The sequence below is a fragment of the Falco biarmicus genome, chromosome 10 (genome assembly GCF_023638135.1).
Source record: "Falco biarmicus isolate bFalBia1 chromosome 10, bFalBia1.pri, whole genome shotgun sequence".
Lineage (NCBI taxonomy): Eukaryota > Metazoa > Chordata > Aves > Falconiformes > Falconidae > Falco > Falco biarmicus.
The window spans coordinates 13955792-13977548 of NC_079297.1; the positions used below are offsets into that span (position 1 = coordinate 13955792).

Below are 21757 nucleotides of genomic sequence, written 5' to 3' on the forward strand. Positions count from 1 at the left end.
ATTTAGTGAACAGTTTTGATTAATGTTGAACCCAATTTTTAGTGACTAAACCATCCATCCAGCACATTCTCTGGGACAGTCAGTTGCGATGGTGACTGGAGAAAAACCCAAAAGCCGCCATCAGGGGTGGTGGCATTTCGAACCTGCTGGCTTTCCAAGGACAGAGGAGGAGAAATTCAGCTCCTGGCTCCACGGAACCTGGAGGGTTTCCCCTGTGATGCTTCCAGAGCAGATAGCTGGAGCTCTGCTCGGCAGCACGCAAACTCCCGGCCCTTCATTCCCATCTCCGTCATGGGTGTTGACACCATAACCCAACCTTTTCCAGTACAACTTTCCTAGCACCTTTATGTGACGCAGGTGCAATGCCAAGAGATCAGCCGACTCCTCAGTGTCGGTTTTCCCCGCCCAAGCTTTCGCAGGTGCCCTTGGGCACGGTGGTGGCCCCGGGAGGTGATGCAGAGGAGAGCATCCTTGGCAGCTCGCAGGCTGGGGTTTGGGAGCATCTCAGGGGTCTTTCTCAACCTACAGGATTCTGTGATCCTAGGAAGAAGTCAGCTGTGCAGCTCCCCCAGACTGTCAGACCTCATTATATTCCCCAGGGCTCCGGCGCACTAAGGTTAGAGAGACATTTCCAAAACAAGGGGCGAGATACCACAGAGATAATTATGGATGGGAAAAAGAGATGTATTTTTTTTTCTTCATTTAAAAATGTATTGATATATACATTGATGAGCTAAACTGACAAGCTGTGCTTGAGAAAGGAGTAATTGCATTTTTAATAATATTAAACCTGACACCTGCCTTGGCCGATAACACGCAGTCCTGACACTACTTAGCTAGCAATTAGGACACATGAAAAGGATGAAGGGGAAAACAGTATTAAACTGAATCTGCATTTTAAAGAACATAAAAATAAAAAGACTGTTAATTGTCTAACACTTTGTTAATTCAATCAGGCATGCAATTTAAAAATAGCTTTGCTTTTTCACTGAAAGAGGAATTAATTATGATTTCTTCCTGAATCCTATACAGGAGAAAAAATATTTAGGACAGCCATGGTACTCTTAAAAAGGCTGTTTATTAATAAAAGCAGAAAACTCCAATGCTAATTGGTATCATAAGCACAATTAGAAGAGATGTTGTCCTCCATTTGAAAAAGAACAGAGAGCTACATAGCTGAAGGATATTATTGCAAAATGATAAACTGTTCAAAGGTATGAGTGGAAAGTATGGGTCTTTTCTTTAATGGTAAAATGCCATGTTATCTTGTTTAAATGGCATAACTTTGCAAAAGACGCCATAACATTTCAACCTTTTAAAATGTCAGTATTAAAAAATACATATCACAAATAGCTCTTTATACACTTCCTTTTTTCCCTTTCCTTCTTAGTTTTTTTTTTTTTTTTTTTTTTTTTTTTTAAGGGCTTATGTAGAACTTGCAACTTCAAAGGAAACAGCAAAGATGGTTCAAGGTGATCTCGAGTCTTGCAAAACGTAAATAGATTTAGAAGGAAATTTGGCTTTGCAGGGTTTCTTTCCCTCTGTGTGCATGTTTGTCTGTGTTTTAAATAAAAAACACATCCATCCTGCCAGCTGGGTATATAGCGTCTCTAGCACTGAGGGTCTGAAATGGGAGAAATGGGAGGTCTTCGCTCTGCTGAGCCCTTTGCTGTCTTGATTACACAGAGAACTGGTGTAATGACACAGGGTGCAATGCAGACCTACACGAAGGCACCAGGAGGTTGGGGTTCTTTATTTATTTCTTGGAAGGGCACCTTAATCATCACCACCAGGGTGCTTACCCCTCTTTTTTTCTTTTTTTATCTTTGCAGTCACACTTGGGTTTCTTCAGGGAAATAAATCTGTGGCTCAGTGTAACAAAAGAAAATTATTTTTTCTCAGGTTGCTGCCTGAACGTGGTGAAACATTTTATAATCACCGGTTTCTAGCGACAAGGGTGACAAAAGCCAAGGGGTAAAGAAAAGAGACAGTAAAAATACTTCATGCAAGTGTCAAGTGTTAGAAGCTGGTTGGATGGCGGAGCCTCCCTAGTGTTGCAACAGAGAGATGAGCGTGCAGAACTGGCTCGGGATTAACCAGAAGTTGAGTCTATGGCTGGCTGTGGGATTTACTGCTCTTTATCTCTGGATTTGATCCAGCTAACTAGTAGCCATAAGTTCAAATGGATCCCTTAATGTAATTTTTTTGGTGGCAGCCCTTCTTCCATTCTTCCAAGAGTTTTACAGTTGATTTCAGTGGGGTCACAACTGTGCTATGGCTGTGGACATATTGCCGGAATAGAATTATAAAGTAAAAGGGAGGTTCCCCGCCCCCCCCCCCCCCCCCCCCCTTCGATTCCTGGAGGTTGCCATGTACCTGGAGGGGAGCAGGGATGTCTGAGCTGCCATTCTGTGTGATGCCCTGCACTGGCTGGATCAACTCTGGTCTCAGTCGCGCACATTGAGCAGCACCCCGTGTGGCTTTCACTTACTGAAAACAACACACCTAAGAACCCCAAACCAGGAGTTTTGGTACAGTGACCCCTGGAATATTCTGCAAATAACCCATCAACACGTGTATCTAAATGTATGAGCGTGCAAACATGCATATTCATACAGACACATATATATACACACATTATTTACACACACACACACATATGTATGTAAATATACATATATGTAGACAGTTCCCTAATTTAATGCTATGCAGAAATCCACACACACACATGAAAATGCAATACATGAAAACTATAGAAAACACTGCACTGGGTATCTGAGAACACAAATAACCACAGCTTGGTTTGATCTGTGGGTTTTTTGCAGTATACCATTGCACCTCTATCAAATAAACCATTGCACCTCTATCAAACAATCGATGACATTGAATATATGCGACGTAAGCATATGCATTCATTTACACATATATAACATGTTATATCTATACATATAAATGGATTATTTACAAAGTATTTCTCAAAATATCGTGACAGTTCATCATATTGAAGGTGCAGTAGTTTGGTTAAAATGACACTGTTGAGCCCCTAGGGTCTTTTTTAATAAATATATTTTTGGCTTCTGCCTTCTGGAAATCTGCACTAGGCTTTGAAACTCCTGAAAAATTGATTTGCTTTTTTATTGCTGCTTAGCCCACACTACACACCGGACATATTTTTTTCTTTTAATTGAATCTGCCCGTTACACTGCACAAGTGCCAGGACATCAATTTAATATCTACATTTTTTGTAAGCTTTGAAACACACACACACACAAACTTATTTAATATGGTTAGATGTTTCTATTTTGCTCCTTAGAGTTTTGATTTGTATATTAGCATTACAGTAGCTGTCCAAGTTGTGTGATATTCCTTGGGAGAAAAAGATATAACGCACTAGAGGATATTTTTTTTTTCCTGCTGCTTTCCCGCTGTAGCTTATCTTCTTAACAAAGGCAGGACTACAGTGGGTTTCACAATCTGAGTAAAAGCACTTTAGCTCAGAGACGCACCAATGGGTAAGAACTGAGAGAAGATAAACATCCCCACATCAAGAGGCACCGTGCTGCATGAAAGTGGTACAGCAAGGAGGGATGCGCAAAGGCTCTCGAGAGCAGCGAGGGAGTCTCCGGCACCAAAGGGGGGTTCTGCCCTTCACTGCAGTGATAATCGTCTTGGGGACAAGTGCTCACCTTGTGAAAGTTAAAACGATGCTTGCAAAAAACATAATGCCAAAAGAACAACCTAACAAAAACGCAGAGAGCCCAAAGTGCCTGATCCCAGTTATCGACCGACAGCAGTGGAGTCGCTTGTTTGCAACAAGCACGGACAGTTGCAAAGCAGCAGCTCGTGCAATACTGTGGGCAAACAGGGACAGGGATGAACATAGGAGCTCAGCAACAAGAGCTTTGTAGTTACATGCACAAGTAGGTTTCGGCTGGGTGTGACGCAGTGATTGCACCCCTTGTGCCTTCAAGTCCGTGAGTAACGTGCACTCTCCTGGTGGTGGAGTGGGGCAGGACCAGGTGGCTGCACATGTTTGAGGATGGCTGAAAAATTTTACCAATATGAATGAATCAAACCTCTTGATTAACTTCTCTGAGAAGGAAGAAATAAGCTGTATGAGGCAAAGGGAGTTTAAAGTACTGACTACAATAATTTCCCTTTGTGTAATTGATGTAGTTACTTTCACGAAAATCCCTTACGCAACAGGCATGCTGGAAGGGTGCAAAGGAAGATTTACATTGCTCCTAGTCTGACTGAATCTAGAAAATTACCAGGGCAATGAAGATTGGTGTGCACAGAGACACCAGCACCAGATGCTCTGGTGCTCAGAGAGGCTCTGGATGTGTGCCTCTATTCCTAATTCTGGAGTGCTGTCCACATCTCCTGAATCCAATCCTTTTTTTTTACTCAACTGAATTATTCTTTCAAGGTTTCATTCATCATCTGTTGCACAGGAGCAGGACAATCACTCAGAGAAGTCCCTTTCCAGGCTCTGCAGTGCCTGGCTCTGAGATTGCCCTCTGGGTTTAGGACAAATAATCCAATACCAAGAAATTTTGTTGAAAACATCTTGGTTTTCTTCTGCTGTCATCCAGGCCTGTTAAATAAGTATATTGTACTGGGGCAAAAAGAAATGCATCAATACAGTGGAGTCCGTGTGTAATTAAGGTAAGGCAGTTGCACAGCGATGAGCTCAGTCGGTATTAAGGAGTTTCCACTTGTGCATTACTTTGATGTATACCCTTTTCCCCACTGGATCGGATAAAATCGCAGCTTCAGCCAAGTGTCTGCTTCCAAACCCAGAACAAAGTGGGGCCTCCAATGCCCCAGAGAGGAAAAAAAATTACACGTTAAATGAATCTCAGAAATAAAAACAAATGCCAGAGTTACTCCAACAGGGCTGTATCATGTACCAGCGACATTCCTGGGCAAGGAGGGGGCAGCCCTGGAGCAAGTACTATTCATTATTATTGATGAATATTCTCAGGAGAAACAGAGGATGTTGCTTAATGGCTTGATCTAATATGCCATCAGAGGAGAGGGAAAAAATAGAGTGAAAGATATCCTCAAACGCAAAAGCTAAGGAATCTTCTGAGCGGTGGCTGGTCCTTTAATTACCCATGCTGCGAGGGAGGAACACACAGCGAAGAAGATGGCTTCAGTGAAAGTCCTTTGAGATGAAGTCCTTTTACTAAGGCACTCTACTTGTTAAAGCTGTAATAATGTCACCTGGAGGTTAGCTTTTTTATTAGGACTTTGAGTCACAGGAACATTTAACATACACTTGTGCATCTAATTTTCTGTGCAATCGGCGTAACTACCTGTCCCAGCTGGGGAGGTGCAGGTAGAAGCTGATATATTTGTGCAAGGAATTATTAAGTTTGTAGAGACAACTGGAAAAAAAGATGGCAAAAAGAAAAGGTCTGCAGATGATCTGGCTCTGGCATGGAGTAGATATTGTGCAGCCAGAAGCAAGGATGATCCGAGAAGCTTTGGGGAAAGCAACACCTATGACCAACAGACCCACAGACATGGATGTGCTGCTCCTTTGCCAAGTTAGAGATTTTTTTTTTCTTTATGCCATATTACTGGGAGAGCAAAGCCAGATGACACGGCACCTTAGTGGCTGGTCAGGCTGGTTCAGAAGTGCCCAGTGGCACCTGCTCATCTGCCATTCACTCTCCAAAATCATTCAAACAGTGCATCCAGCCACAAGAGAAACCCTGAGTTATCTACAGCCCTGGAGACGTCTCTGTAGGCTGCTTCCCCAACGCACCTCTGAGGGCTCTGCAGACTTGCAGGCTCTGGGGACCAGGAATTCCCCCGTCACAGCCTCCCACATCCCTTTGCTCTGAGGACTCAGAACATGCCCTGGGTCCTGCTGGGGAACCATGGGCTCCCCAAGGACATTGCAGTAGGCGCCAGGGATGCTCTGCCACCTGTATGCAGGGCTCCCAAGCCCTGCATACCCATGAAACCCCTCCCCAGCTGCTTGCAACAGTGGAGGACCACACCAGCCAGCTGGCAGGCGAGGAGAGCAGCAAGCAAAGCAGGCAGAGGAACCATTAGGAAAATATCTCTGGCACGAAGCCTGGCAAGCACGTGGTGCCAGCGCACAGGGAGGCTGCAGGGAGGAGGGGCAGCGGGATGCTGCCAGGACCGGCCCCAAGGTCCAGGTGACAGCAGGGTCCCCAGCCTTGCCCTTGATTTGGCTACAAGCTCCATTCGTTCCCATGGAGGCTGATGTCCAGGCTATGGCAGTGCAGCTCCTTGGGCTTTAGGAAGGTTTCTGCAGCGAGGAATGGGCGTAAGAAGAGAAGCAAGCTCAGGGTTTCGAGGTAGGTGCAGGAGCGGAGCTTGCAGGACACCAGCCAAGGGCAAGGGACAGGCAAGGAGCCATCTCCCTGCATTGAGAAATGTAGGGAAACACCAGTGAGCAATACGAGGTGTAAAAGTTAACGGTCTACAGGGTGACAGCACCCAAATGACCCAGGCTGGACTACCTCCTGCCTGCTGCTGTATGGATTCCCTCTGCTTGCACCATGCCGTGCAACCCCTTGCTCTGTCAGCAGCAGGGAAAAATCGGTGCCTGGTTCTCTCCTTGCTCACAGCTCATCTCCCCCCACTGGTTTTGTTAAATGCAGCACATTTCCAAAGAAGCAGATTTTAATTTCAATAAACTCTGTAAGAAATAGATCAGCGCTAAGGAGGGGGGCAGCCACAGGAAGTGAGTTTAACTGCTCGGCTCCAGAATATTAATAGGATAGAATGTTATTAGAATAATTTTTCACCGTTTATTAGAATAATTTTTCATCATGAATAATAAATTAATAGAATAATTTAGTACCACTAGCCCTCTGTTTGAAAGGGTATTTTATTTAAAAGTAGCTTGAAAAGTGGCGTTTGGAGAGGTGGGATGGGGAGCAGACCCATGGTGAAGGAGGCACGGCCGGCTGTACTGTGCAGGGACTCGCCGCTTGCCTTTATTCCCTCGATCCGGGCAATCTCCTCATGCCCTGGCTGGGGAAACCCAACCAGGTGAGTCCATCGCTGCTGCTGGCTCTGCCAGGGTCCCACTCAGGGCAGAAGACAGCTGGACCAAAGGGTTCAACCCCTGGAACCCTGCAGCTCAGGCTTCCTCCTGCCCAGCTGTGCCTCACCATGCCCCTCCACAGCTCCACAGCCCAGTGGAAAGTCCATCTTTCCTTCCAGCAGCCTGGGAAATGGCCACATCCACTCCTGGGTACCTTTACGTGGCTTTAACCCCTTGCTTCCCTACCTCACAGCGGGACGTCGATGCCCATTGCGGTAGTTTTGTGCAAGCCCAGAGGTCTCACTCTCTCTCTTGTTTTTTTTTATTTGCATCTGTGTGGAAGATAATCATTCCTCAGAAGGCTATTCACACCACAAAAGCACAATGACATTATTCTCTCCCTATCTCTCTCTCTTTCTACTGTTTTACTCTACAACTGACAATTAATGTTAGAAAGAACATGAAATGGAGGAGAAATTACAGCAATTTATCAACTGAAATTATAGGTGTAGACACATGTCAGCAGTGGAAACAGTTTCTATCAAAATTAAAGTATTTAGAGATTTTCCTCAAATTTCAAATTATGCAAATCCCATTTTTGTGATACGCTGGTACTGTAGCTTTAATTGCAGGATTACCAGCAAGCTGCAAACTGCACTTGTAACCAGGATTCAGCTCTTCGGGGAGCGGCTCCCTTCTCTAGCACATCTTATTAATTCAACAAAGTTCCCATCTCTTTAACAAATTAAATATGTTTTGCAGAACAGGCAGCGGTTTTCTTGGTTTCAATCTGTCACGAAGGACCCTGCTGTTTGCAGAGGTTACTCGACAGCTGGATGAACAGACAGGTTTGAGTCCAAACACGGATTCAAATGCATATTTATACATAAAACATATTTATACAACAACATCGCAGGAACAGCTTGTGCTGCTGAAGTTTCTGCAAGTCCCTTTACGGCAAGGACACCGTAACCAAAGACAGAGAAGGAATCTGGATTGCAACTTCTTCCTCCAGGTCTTTCTGGATCAGTTCAAGCTGCCCTGTGATCCCAGGAGATCATGGGCGCTTCCACGAGGATGGAGCTACTTTTCCCCTAGAAATAACCCGTGTGGCTGGAAAGCCCCGTGCCAGCAAGCCCAACGCAGTGTGCTCCTGAAAAGCTGTTTGATCACTGCCAGCCTAATTAGAAGGCACAATATTCAGGATGTTATTTCTCTCCCTTCCCCCATTTTGTGCTCCTCTGATGTTGCAAAAAGAGCCAAGGATGAGGCATAGGGAGCAGGCAGCGACTAGGAAAGGCATTTGCATGGTAGAGTGCCAGGAGACTGCCGGGCTGAGGCGGGGAGGTTTGATGTGCTGCACCGGAGCCCGCGCCGGCCCTCTGCTGCACAGCACGCTGGCATGCTGCGGTTCCACTCCCACCCTCCGCAGAGCCGGGACAAAGCAGAGCAGAAGGGAGGAGAGGAGAACATGGTTCATCTCCAGAGGAGAAGCAAAGAAAACTCTCTGGGTAGCTCTTCTGTATTGCCAGGCGTTGCTGGGGAAGCAAAGAAAACATTTTCCCAACTTGCCCCAAGGAAGAAGATCAGGGCTGTACCCTGCTGCATTTGCCACGTCATGGCACTGACACCCGCGATACCTGTACATCACAACACTGCACCTCAGTGGTCCCTCATCATATATCTGCGTGCTACGCTCTAGCACCAAGCTGTGTTTTTTAGATGATTTGCAATGATGCTGTTCAAGGCAAAACCATCTCCAACACTGTTCAATGTATCAATGTTGAGAGTCGCCATCCTACAGGCACTGAGGCTGAAAATCCGTTTGCAGACTCAACTGGAGAGTTATAAGGCCTGGCTGTAGGAGATCACATGAAATTAGTAGAAATTGTGGCAGGACTATGAGCTCCATGTGGAGAGGCATGGAGTTTGCTCTTAGAAGCAAGCAACACCAATTTGGGCTGGATTTTTCACGGACCTGGCTTGTTCATCCCCTGACTGGCTGGGTGACACATGGTCACCCCGAAAAACATTGGGGATAAGCTGACATTTAACTCCCCTTTCTTGAGTATTCTGCCAACGACGAACCAAATCATACCAAAGCGAAGTAAAAGATCACAGAAGCATCCGAGGTGCACTAAGTATTTTGTTTGAACCCCTGTTCTGATAACACCCCCTGGCGCTGCGGCAGCGTGTGGGTGCTGCACCCAGCCGTGGCTGTGCCATCGCACCCACCCTGTCCCGGCAGCACCCAGGTCTGCTGTCAGGTGTGCATTTTGCACGGCTGGTCGCACAACCTACTCCTTTTGAAAACTCCTCCTTCCCTGGCTCATCTACCACATCACGACTTGCACGGGGACTGTGGCACGGTACCATCCAAGCCACGGCCACTGGGTCTCCTTAACCAATAAGTTTCTTTTCGTAATTTTTCATGTGGCCGGCCCAAGATAAAACCAGATGCCCGGGGTCTATTTGCATATGCCAGGCCATGCAAGGCTCCTGACAGTCACTGTATCCAACTTCAATAACCATGATATGCTCCATCTGCTGACGCCCCAGCATAACAACAGTGGGGAGCTGTACTGCCAGAGGCGCTATCCTTGAACAGCTGAACGGCTGAACAGCTGGGAAATCATCGCGGGGCACTTCTCGTAGAAGAGCAGGGTTGTTGGCCATGCTTCTCATCGCACACACGTCATGGAGTGGGGGCAGAGGAGCCACGCGGGCAGCAACACATTATGGGGGCAGCCTCAGCAAGAGCGTTTGTGCCCTCAGCACCCCAAGCAGCCGTGAGCTGAAGAGAAGCTGGTGAACTGGTTCGTGTAGCAGGAACAGTGTGACTGGCAAAATAAACTACCTGCAGGCCACCCTGCATTTGAATGGAGCAGAACTGAACCTTCCCGGGGATCCAGTGATGGCGCTCCCTGTGTATCGATAATCCTCACTGCTACATGTAAAAAGGGGGATGCTGTCTGAGCTGAGCACCCAGGGCGGGGGAGAGAGGCCAGGGTGCTGACCACCACCCAGCTGGGCTCCTTCCACAGGTAGCTCCCAGCAGGTTGCAGGATGAGGCTGCTTGGATGCGTATTTTGCCGTGCAGGGAGGAAGGGGGAATGCTGCCCGACTGCACAAGGATGGGAGGGGGGCTGCAGGACAGCGGGGCAGCAGCGGGGCGATGGGGGATGCTGGGCAGGGAGCTGGGGCTGGGCTGCGGCTGGTGTCACCCTTCTGGTTTTTGAAAGAGGGAAAGGGAAAATGGACCTGGGAATGTCGAGTTGTGCACGGTCAGGAAAAAAGACTGAAGTTTTCCTGTGGCTTGGGGTGGGAGCTTGAGGGAAGGCTACAGATAGGTTTCAGCTGAAATTGGGAAAAGGAAAAAAGGGGAAGGGGAAAGGGAAAAAAGGGGAAGGGAAGGGAAGGGAAAAAGGGGAAGGGGAAAGGGAAAAAGGGGAAGGAGAAGGGAAGGGAAAATAAAGGAAAGAAACAGAAAGGAAAAGAAAGGAAAAAGAAAGGAAAAGAAAGGAAAAAGAAAGGAAAAAGAAAGAAAAGAACAATCATTGGGAGAAAGGGGAAAACCAGAATTGATTCGAGCTTTTTTTTTTTTTTTTCCAAAATAATTCAGTGATTCTCATTCAGCTGGTGCTTTTCTTAAAGACCAAAGAGCCTATATGATAAGCATATTTTACAAATTAGGTAGCGATTTATCCCGCTTTTGTTTTAATGATTGAAATGAATGATGTCGTGCCGCTTGCTGCTGCTGCTGCATTCAGCGCCTGCTGTTCTTGGGAGCTGAAGACACCGAGAAATTTGCATACTTAATGCCGGGAACTGGCACAGACTAAATAGCTTCTTTTCTTTCCTCTGTGTTTGTAGATTTACTGTAGTGCTGGGTTTAATCAAAGGCTTTTTAAAGCCGTCCGTGTGCCGTTTCACAATGCTGAACTTGCATGTGACAAAGGCAGCTATTTATTACTTATCAGCTTTATGGCAAGTACCACAGGCTACTCTAATTAAAGGTATAGGGGCTGCATGCCCCTGCAGAAAAAGGCACTGGCCGGTTAACATTTCTAATCCCTAATCAGGCATGGCGTGGATTAATTTTTTTATTCATTTTGTTCTGGCTAAATATTCAGCAATAAGGTTAGGGCTAGTCAGGGAGCTAAGCCAAGAAGGACCCTTTGGATGGGATGTGAACTTCCAAGTGTAGGACGTGAGCTCTCCATGTGGATCCTGTAGGCTTCATTCATTGAGGTGCTCTACACTTTCACCTTCATTCAAGCAGAACTGGCTGGGACTTTGTCTTCTTCAGGAAATGGCACCACAACAGAATGGATCATTACACCAAAAATGTTCCATGGAGACAAATCCGTATCAGCCAGCTTCCCTGTTTATTTCTTACGTGCACATGAGAGACAGTAGAAAAGAAAGAGCTGTCATACTCCATCACTGGGTTTGGGGTTGAGTGGATCATGAAGCAGAAGATGGAGAGTGAAAAGCTCTTCTTGAGAAGGAGCTTCAACCTTGCATCTTTAATGTCTAAGATCAGCACCCCAGAGATCATATTATGGCCCAGAAGACTCTTCTGTTTATTAAGATAATCCAACAGTCCCAAATCTAAGAAAACTTCTTATGATAGCTAGGTTTTGATTTAAAACCTAGTATTTTGATACAATCCTATCTTTGAAAACTGGCCTTAAATTCTTCTTTTTTTTTTTTTTTTTTTTTGTTCCACCACAGACCAAAATAAATGCTGAACTTTGGAGGATGCTCACAGAATGGAAATATCACATTGTGGACAGCTCTGCATTCAAATCAGTGCCCGCAAAACCCCGCGAGAACAGCTACAATGACTGTAGTGAAAGCAGGATTGCCCCTTATTTACTATCAGCAAATTTAGGGCTCCCTTTGAAGTCAGTAATAAATTTCCACTGGCAAATTATTATCATTTTGAACAGCAAGAAAACACATTTTCCTCTCTAAATATTTTCTGATTTTAAGAGACAAAACACAGTGCAGGGGAGAGCAAACAGAAGTAATTTCTCATCCGGCTTGGTCCTTAAAGAGCAAACTTCTTGAAAAAAAAAATTTAAAAAAATAAAGTGCCCCCTCCCCCCAACATCTGCTGGGAGCACTCGGAGATAACTGGCAGCTTGAACAATAACTCTGAGGACTGGAGTCCTTGAACAATGGGAGTGGGACGAGAGCAGCCCTCGCTGTGGCATCGTTTCCAGGCCTTCCGCACATGCAATTGGTTAACGGGAATAAAGATCAAGTTGGACCAATAACACTATAATTTGGAAACAAATATATTGATTACAAGAGAGCCCCACTGGAATGAATGGCACTACTTGCGAAGCACAGTTATTATTCTGAGCGCATAGGGATTACAGAATATGGTTTTCTGTGGTCCTGAATTGATCAGCATGATATTATCATCTTGCAAATGCAATATTATCGTAGGGCAGCAATGCGTAGCTGTGTGCTGAGGCCGCGCAGACCTGGGATGATGCAGCGGTGCCCAGCCTGAAGGACTGCTCCCATGCAGCGGTTCCTCTTCCCTCCTTTGCCATGGATGCTCATTCCTACAGATCCCTTCAAAAATCTTCCTCGCTAGGCCCTGCAGGTCACATGCTGCTGAACTTCACTAATAGAGAGTTTATCTTTCTTCTAAAGTGACTGTTTGATAAAAGAAATAAAAACTGGCTATGAAATATTTAGCAGAAATAATAGTATTCAAATAACGGGATTTGCCAAAACCTCTGCATCTATTAATAATGTTTTAGAGCACAATAATGGGATTAATTTTAAATTCCTGGCTTATTTTTCACCATTGGTGGTAGGTTTTAGTTAAGTTCAGTATTTTATTCAGCTCTGGAAGTGACACCAAATCACTCTGTTTTTATTCCTGACATTTTTTAAAAATTTAAATTTAAATTTAAATTTAAATTAAAAGATGAGATGCACATCTAAGGCTTTAAATTCCTTATTCATCTTTCTTAAAGCAGCAGAATCCCAGCAGCATCAAAATGATCATCCTGAAAGGAGATCAACCACAGAGAGCCCATTAAACATACAAACAGGTCCTTGGGTTTATGTTACTTTAGAACTAGCAGCAACAGGTCCCAAGATACTGGGGTCCTGACGGTCTCTGTCTGCACAACTGATGAAGATCGGCCACCTTCCCTTCTTGTCCTACCACTGCTCTGTATCTACTGTTCCTAGCCCAGAATAATGTTTATTTCCACCTCATCTCCTTCTAACATGAGCATCACTGCTGCCTTTACACTGGTGCTTCTTTTTCTCAAAGCATCTCTTTGCCTTCCTGCATGTCAAGTACTGCAGCTACTCCGTTGTACGTGGTTTAATGTTTTCTTTTCTTTTCTTTTCTTTTTTTTAAATTTTTTTTAATTTTATTTAAGGTTAGGCTGAGCCTTTCAAACAGACCATGAGTTTAGGGGCCATCTTTAGCTACTTGCAGAGAACAGGTTTTCCAAAGGTGGGTGTTCAAGATTTTCTGAATATTGTTTCTTTTTAATGAATCTAACCTCAGGCTGCCAAGACAAAAGGCACCCAGACTGCTAATAATTTCTTAAAACTTTATCCCTGTAGCAAAGTTAAATTGCAAAGTTGCATTTTCTTTTCTAAATAATTTTCTCTGCATTTTAATGCCTTTCAGTTTGACAGCCTTAAAGAAGACAGATCAGGCTGAACCACAGATTTTACCAACTCTAAACTAAGCCTGTTTTAAATAACTGCAATGTTAATTTTAAACTAGGAATTATAATGCAAAGTCTGTTTTTCCCCCACCATGTAGGTAACAGCCCTGTGCAGACCCTTTTGGGAAAACATATGCAACAGCATAATGCTGCTCAAACTAACAAAAAAATTTCAAAAATTAGCAGGACCACAAATTTGCAAAGAGGGTTTTGCATTCAGTCCACTATGCTCGAAACCACCGATAGAGACTCTAATGGCCTTCTTGGGCCTCATCAGGCTCGTGCAGCTGTTACTTCAGCTAGTGCTAGTCCTCGCCTAAAGGGAAAAGACACACTTATTTTTGGTTTGTGGTGGCTGCTGCAGCTTCATCAGCCTGATTTATATGCTGATTTGCATATGTTCACCCACAAACGTTGTGAATTGCGCTTTTCCACGAAACCATACCATTAACGCTGGCTGCCAAAGCGGCGATCGGCGATGCTGCTCCACATGTTTGTCTTGCACATATCTTGGATGGTAGGTGTGTTATCAGGCCAGTCTTAAAGCTTTGGGTGCTCCCAGCGACACTTGCAGATAATACTCCATATGCAGGAAAAGATGGATGATATCGTAGCTGGGATTTTTATTTTTTTTTTTTCTAGCAAAATGAGCACTGTAACATTTCATGTATCTTGCCAGGAAGGATCCTACTAGCACATCACTTGCAGGCCAAAACTGGTGATATCTATGTACCATAGTAACTGGCTCTATAGCACTCCTTTTATGATAACTATAATACCGATTCATAAAAAACCAACCGGCAAATATTCTGTGAGCACAAAATTGTGTTATTTATAGACCAATTCCTCAACATCTGACATTTCTGCAAGAAACCTAGATATTATCTTTGCTCTAGTCACCACGCAAACCTCCCAACATATCTGCAGTCCCACGATATTTTAAAGACAAAAGAGAAAATTAAACGCCCTGGGAAATCACAAAAGTGCCGAGCGATAGTGGAGCGGCCGGGAGGATGTTTCTTATACCTGGCAAAGCACATGCCCTCAGAGCTCAGCTTGAGCTGGACCATCCCCAGCCGGGCTGCGCAGCCACTTCTGCCCGCAAGAAGCAGTGCTCGTTTTCCTCTAGGTGCGGCAGTCAGGATAGGCGCTTAGCTCTATAATCGATTTTATTCCATTTTATTACTCTTGGCTCTTCCAGAGTATTACAAACTCTCAGGAGACCTTTTAAGACATCTGCTGATGCTTCACTTACTTATAAATCAAATTTCCCCTTCCTGGATACTTCACTGGGTCCCATCCCCCTCCTGAGCTCCCTCCAGGAGCAACCCCTGCCAAGCCGCCGGGGAGCTACACACCGAGGCCACCTCCACCTTTGCGATACCACCCAAAAAAGTTGTAACGGGGAATTTCTCCAGCACGAGCTCAGGCTTTTACTGGTCAAACTTGCTTTGTTATGGCTTAACAAGGCACTTTGTCCCCCTCTCTGCCCCGACGGCAATAGCGACAGGTAAAACTAGCGCTGTGCTGCTGCATCTGGGTCTGCAAAAGATTTTTTGGAGGTGTGCTGTGTCGGATGGAGGTAGCACCTCTTCACCCTCCTGACTGACAAGGCTGAGTCAGATGGTGCCTGGGAGAGCAGGCACATTTGAGACAGGGGAAGGTTACTGGGAAAGAAGGTATTTTCTACCAACATTTTTCTTGAATTGAAATTAAAAGCTGAAAAGATTTATTACATTGGCATGTTCGTGCTGCTATATTTAAGGTGGTGTCAGTGTTCTCAGCATAATCCTTCTTATGCACCGAGGATTAAAACTCAGCCATAATAAAGTACTCTGAGCTGAAACTTGTCCTCAAATGTTTCCTACTTGAAGCACCAATTTTATTTTATTAAATGAAAAATAAAATTAATTCAAGAGTTTTGTGAGTTTGGAGATGAGAACAAGGAGGAATTCTGCCCATAGGTTTTTCCCTTCTGATTGCTAGCAAAGTCAAGAGACCCACGTGGAGACGATGCTGCCAAGGTAGAAACATGTTCGTGTTTTTCTCACCTTGAGCATGGAATATCGGACTACAGACTGAAAAAACACCTTCACCTATGAACTAGTGATAAAGATGTAAATGAATACAAACTCCTGTTCCCACCCTCCCTGCGGTGCTCCCAGGACATCTGTGTACAGGCGAAGGGAGCCAGAAACAGCTGAACTTTAAAAAGCTTTCACTTCCTCCCTGGAGCGTGTGTTTACTCTTGAACATGCTACAAATAATTAATAGGTTATATCTGTTGAAATAATAAATAACGTGTCAACAAAGCTGCTTTGTCTGTGCGGTAGGAACAAATCTCTGCAAGGGAATTTGCATATCCTTTTCCAGTATATTGTAATTACCAAAAATATCTAGTTTCCTGAGTTCTCCTTGATTGATGGACAGCATTTTTACTCTGTAGGTTCAGCTCTAAAACATGCACCTGAATCATAGTCCTGATCACCCTAAAGAGGTTTTGCGTGATTGTTCTCACCCTTCGGGCAGGGGTAGGACTGCAGGTCAGGATCCAGCTGGCTATGCCAGATCAGTAGAGTGTATATGGGACAGGGAGTGCTCAACAAGCATGTGGGAGAGGGAGAAAATCAGATTGACTGTGGGATGCCCCCCCCGCCCAGACAGCAAGAAATGGTCAGGTTTCCATTTCAGAGAGGATAAACACGAGTGTGGGTGATGTCAGGAAGGTCTCAGCAATATAGACCTTAAAGACAGGGAACCTGGACTCATTGGAGACATGAAAAGACGCAACAAAAGTCGCACAACTCATTATCAGGCTCTTAAATATGTATGTATACACATATATATATATATATATTAATTCAGGGCTGTTTATCAGTTTTGCAGAGGAGCTACTAAACTCATTTCTCCATCTGCCTGTTGCTGGTGGCTACTCACAGGTCCTGCAGAAGGATCTCAAGAAGCTGCTCCTGAAAAGGGTAGGAGCCAGGCGTACTTTTCCAGTAAGCATTTCTTCTTGCAATTAATACGTCTGTAGATTAATTAGCGCTGATAACAACTGTTCATGGCAGGCTGTGGGAAGTTGTTGAGCACTTAATGACTGCCATAAAGTCCCTGCCCAGCCTCCACGTGACAAACAGAGCACATACAGCCACGGTGCAGTGCAGAAATGCTGAGGAAGATGGTGGTGGGAAGGGCAGCAAATCCGCCCGAGTTTTTCTGTGCTGGCCATGCTCGAACCACAGCCTTCTGGGTCAGCTGGAAATAAAGACTCGTGGCTGGGCTGGCCCTAGGTGCAGGGCGCAAGGCAGCCTTAAAGCAGCCCTTTGGTCTGAGATAAGAATGAACTGAAGCTTTGAAGCTGAGATTTTGGAAGGAGGGAAAAATTTCCAAACCTCGTGGAAGAGCCTAGTGCTGATCATAGCATCGGAAATGGCTGGAGTCGGGGGTGTTCCTTTGATTAGTTTTAATACAAAACTCTCCCAAGGGCATGCGCCAGCTGGAAGCTCCGATTGAGGAGGAGGAGGGAGGACCACAAAGATGGGTAGTTGGCCCTGAAGCAGTATAATACCACCAGGATACTGTCCTTTCTGATGTTATGACACTGAAATCTGGGATTCAGGGAGACTATGTAGCATAAGCATATTATATGTGCAGTCTTTATGTAATATAGCCTGGAAATGTCAATTTAAATATACCTGAACAATTTCAGTTTGATTCCTTTTGGGGATATACATGTTTATATGATCTTTAAGCTATATGTTCACATGCTGTTTTTTTTCCAAAGTGTCCATGTACGCAAAGTACAGAGCTCCTTTAAAGAGCACCTGTTTGATATTTTATTTCCAGAAAACTACTCAGACTCTGCTCCAGAGGCAGTGACTAATTTCCTCTCAGGCTTGTCTGTGACATTCATCAGTTTAACTTTAATTGAGGAGAATGTTGCAGAGTGTCTTCACATTTTACTGAATCTTCATATATATTTAGTGTTCTAACAAGAAGGGCGACATTATTGCGGCGGAGGAAAGTGCCGAGTCACCAACAGAAGGTTCACCAAACAGCGCTGATCTGCAGCACCCAGCCGGCGGTGATGCAGAGCCGGGTATCTCACGCCCTGGGTGCTTTCTCTGTTACACTGCCTGGATGTGGCTGGGGGAGCTCAGAACCCCTGTAAGACCAGATTCCAGGCTATCAACCCCAAAATGAGCAGCTTGCAACTACTAACAACTCCAGAAAAGTTAGCATGTTGTGTAGGAACTCTGTGAGGGAGGTAGAAGCGGGTGTATTATCTGGGTCTTTAGAGACGACTGTCTTAAATCCAGGGCTAGCTTTTCTAGTTTGGTTTTATTGGGAATTTATGATATGGCCTGAAGTTTCATGATGGTGAATTTAGGAAAAAAATAAAATAATACAGGTTAGAGATTTCTGAGAAGGAAAAAAACCCAAACCACACCACCAAACCCAAGCATTTTTTCCCATGTTAAAAAATTAATGGCAATCTGCTCTGTTAAATTTTTGACTATTACAGGGGGGATGTAGAAAAATTTTATGCAGGGAATATGCCTTTTGTCCTTTGAAGTTCCCTTGAAAATCTGTTCAGATTTGGCCGTGCTAAATGCATTTGTGAAATTAGTATTTGCACATGCTCAGTAGAGACTTTTTTTGATTTTTAGCAGCTAAAATCTCTAGTGAATCACCTGAGTGGCTTGGAGCTGTGCCTTAACCACAGGCGGATCGTACGCCATTCCAGGATGGTAGTGTGAAATGCGGGATTGCGTGGGCTTTTTCAAGAAAAGGAAGATTTCAACCCTATGGATGAACATGCAAATGGCACAAAATAGATGTCATTAACTTTCAAAACCCACAGATATTATCAGTAGATACGGAACCAGAGTCTTTACAACTGTCTTCGCAAGTTGAGCAAAACTAAGAGGAGGTGGAGCAACCAGTCTGCTTGCAATAAAATTTCAGAGATGCTTCTCTCTGAACATGCCCCGTGCTTGGATGAGGTTTGCCATACGTGCTGTCCAGGCAGTCACTGCTCTGCTTTTCCACCTGCAAAGCAGGAACCATCCCAGATATTGTGGCGGCACAACTTTGCCTCCCACCCTCCGCACTCCTTGCCTTTTGGAAAGGCAGGAGTGCCTGCCCTTCAGCTGCCTTTCCAAATCAAATGTAAGAGTCTGGAGTGAGAAGAAGACATCCTTGCTCAGGGATTAAGCAAATAGGACCTCTCCTTTGCGTGCCACAGCCCTAAATGTGTCAACAGATGGTCGGGTCAGCAAAGGGGAATTTTACCTGGTTATGGCCACAGGGAGATAAAAGCAGCAACGCTGCTAAACAGAATTAGTATTTATTTGTATGGCATTTAATTTTGCTGTATAAAGGTCACTCTTGCCTTTTGTGTTGGGGAAAGAGAGAGCAGCTGTGTTTTTTCTCCTCAGCTCCAAGATATCACCCCCCCCTTATTCTATAGGCAGGAATTCTCAACTACTTTTTATGAGCTCACTTCATAAAGAGACATTTCTTGCTGAGAACCTAAAAGGAATTTATCTTTTAAACTCTCATCCACCGTGACAATGAAGACAGAGACTACACTGCGCCCAAATGCAGAAGGCAACGAAGCAACAGAATTTCTCCAGGAAAGGTAACCAGAAAAGTTTGCCTGACCCGTTTGTTCCTGGGTGATGGGGATTTACCCACATGCTGTCCAACATTTCACAGACTGCCCTCGCTGTATGATGGATGCACTTTGTACGTCCCACCTGATCCTGTGTCTTTTATGGCTCATGGTGGGCTGCAGCAGATCTACCCTACAATAAGGTTTAAATAACAGGGAGTCCTTTGAGAGTCAAAAGTATCCTCTTGCATGCTGACGTGCACGCCTGGCCCTGTGCTCCAGCCTCAGCACGCACCGGCACGCGGTGGGCAAGGGGGGAGGTGACGTCCCAGCAAACTGCAAGAGTCTGTTCATCTCAGATGCAGACACAGCCTGCTCTTCAGTCCTGGTGCACACATAGGGACACAAGGGTCTGAGGATGGAAGACCCCACATGTCCCAGTTCAGGACGTGGCTGAGCTGCAGGGACCCAGTGCCCGGCACACACTAATGGACCCACAGCAGAGCTCTGCGGTACTCCCGTTCAGGAGGTTTTATCTAGAGTGAGGTGAGAGCCTCCACACAAGGATTTCACCCGCTCTAGCTCTACACCTTTACCCCATGATCTTCTTGGTTATGCTTGATCCAACAAGCCCCAACTCGGCACCAACCCTGCATATCCTCTGCCTGCCCTCGGCTGTGTGCATGGCTTCGCCTGGCGCTGCTGCCTTCCCCCACGGGCCCGGGAGGCTCGGGCAGCGCTGAAGAAGTAGCAACAGTTCCCTCCAAGAGCCTTTCCTGCATATCTCCTTTGGGCTTTTTATAACCGGGTACTAGATCAGCTATTCGCACCCGAGCTGCCATGTGGGATAATGCGCACAGGCGAACATTGTTACACGCAAACACAAATACTGGAGATGCTGACAGATGGAGGAATCACACTGTTTTGCGGGGAGGAAGGGCAGAATAGGAGCAGGAATATCAGAATGAGTCTTGCCATTTACATATAACAAGCTACAGCTATATTTGGATACGCTGCTGCATTCACAACCTTCCCAATTGCCAGGCTTTCAAATACACACATTACCACCAGAAGTGCTCTTGCTTAAGTGCTCCCATCTCCAGGATTTCCTTTGAAGTATCTGACTGAAGTAATGTAAAGTGCATTTCAATTGGCAGTGAATGCAGGTTAAATGGTAACAGCACAACAGATCCAGTGTTCCCTGGGCTTTTTCTTTTACCAGTCTCTCTTTTTAAGAGAGTGGGTTACTTACTGTAACACTGCATTCAGGCACCTTCAGTCTATTAAGCCTCTCTCCTGACCCTCTATACAACTGCTTGAGGATGCTGTGAGCTGTATCAGTACTGCTTTAGTACACAAAAAAGTGAGTAAATGCACCGCTGAGTGCCCAGGCTGAGCAGTACACAGTGGGTAAACTCATTTTAGATATCTGTGCACTTGCATTTATCCTTGGCTACACCACCCAGCTGGCTGGAGACTGATCCAATCGCTTTGGATCACTCTGGATCTGTGTGTCACCTCCCATACATGTTGATGGAGCATCAGCTATTTAACCTTTAAACGGAGTATTTTGCTAATCCGTTGGATTGGCTGAAGAACGTATATCATGCTATCAAAATAGCCAAGCCTGCACTGAACAATGAAATATCCCCACCTGCCCACGCCAGACACTCTCTCCACCTCAGGCTGCTGAGCCAGCGCCGCAGCACCGCTCTTTGAAAAGCAATCAAAAAATGCAGGGTAGGGGAAGAGCTTAACCCAAGCCACTGGCATTGTCCAAGAGGAATCTTACCGTGTCTGGTCTTGAACAGCATCTTGCTCATCAGAAAGAGGAATGACCCACTGCAAAACCTCAGGCTGAAGACTCCTGGTAGTTATTAACCAAGCTAATTTGGTACCAGGGAAAGGACTGAGCTGTGTTATGGATGTGCTAATATGCTACCCAGGCGTGTCAGGGGAGAGGACATGGATTAGCTGAAGAGGGATGCAGAGGTCACATCCTCCTTCCACTTCTGTACCACAAAATCAGGCTGAGTGACTTCTAAAGGTAACAAGAGAGGGGATCACATACCAAAACCGCTGTGTAGCACAGCCAGGCTAAAGCTTTCCCACCATCAAACCCCATTTGCGTCTGTGTGTATGTCTACGCAAGAAAGATGGGAATTCAACTGCTGCAGTTACCTTGCGTGTGCTTCATACATACAAGCTCGGGAGGATTTTCTTTCTTTATTTTTTTTCTTCTTAAAGCTGTAAGATATTTCTTTCAGATTCATCTTTGGAGTGGAAGGGGCGTGGGGAAAAGGAATGCTCTGCCAGGGATTAGCTGAACTGAAAACCTTACATCTGAGTATCTTCCAGATCTGGGTTTGGTAGCTTCTTATAGCTTCC

The 21757-nt window shown here is 45.2% G+C and overlaps 1 long non-coding RNA gene across 3 annotated transcripts in view; it reads right to left on the reverse strand.

Annotated features, from left to right (window-relative positions):
• Positions 1 to 21757, reverse strand: part of LOC130156536 (uncharacterized) — a 189414-nt gene that overhangs the window by 37453 nt on the left and 130204 nt on the right. The window lies entirely within an intron of this gene.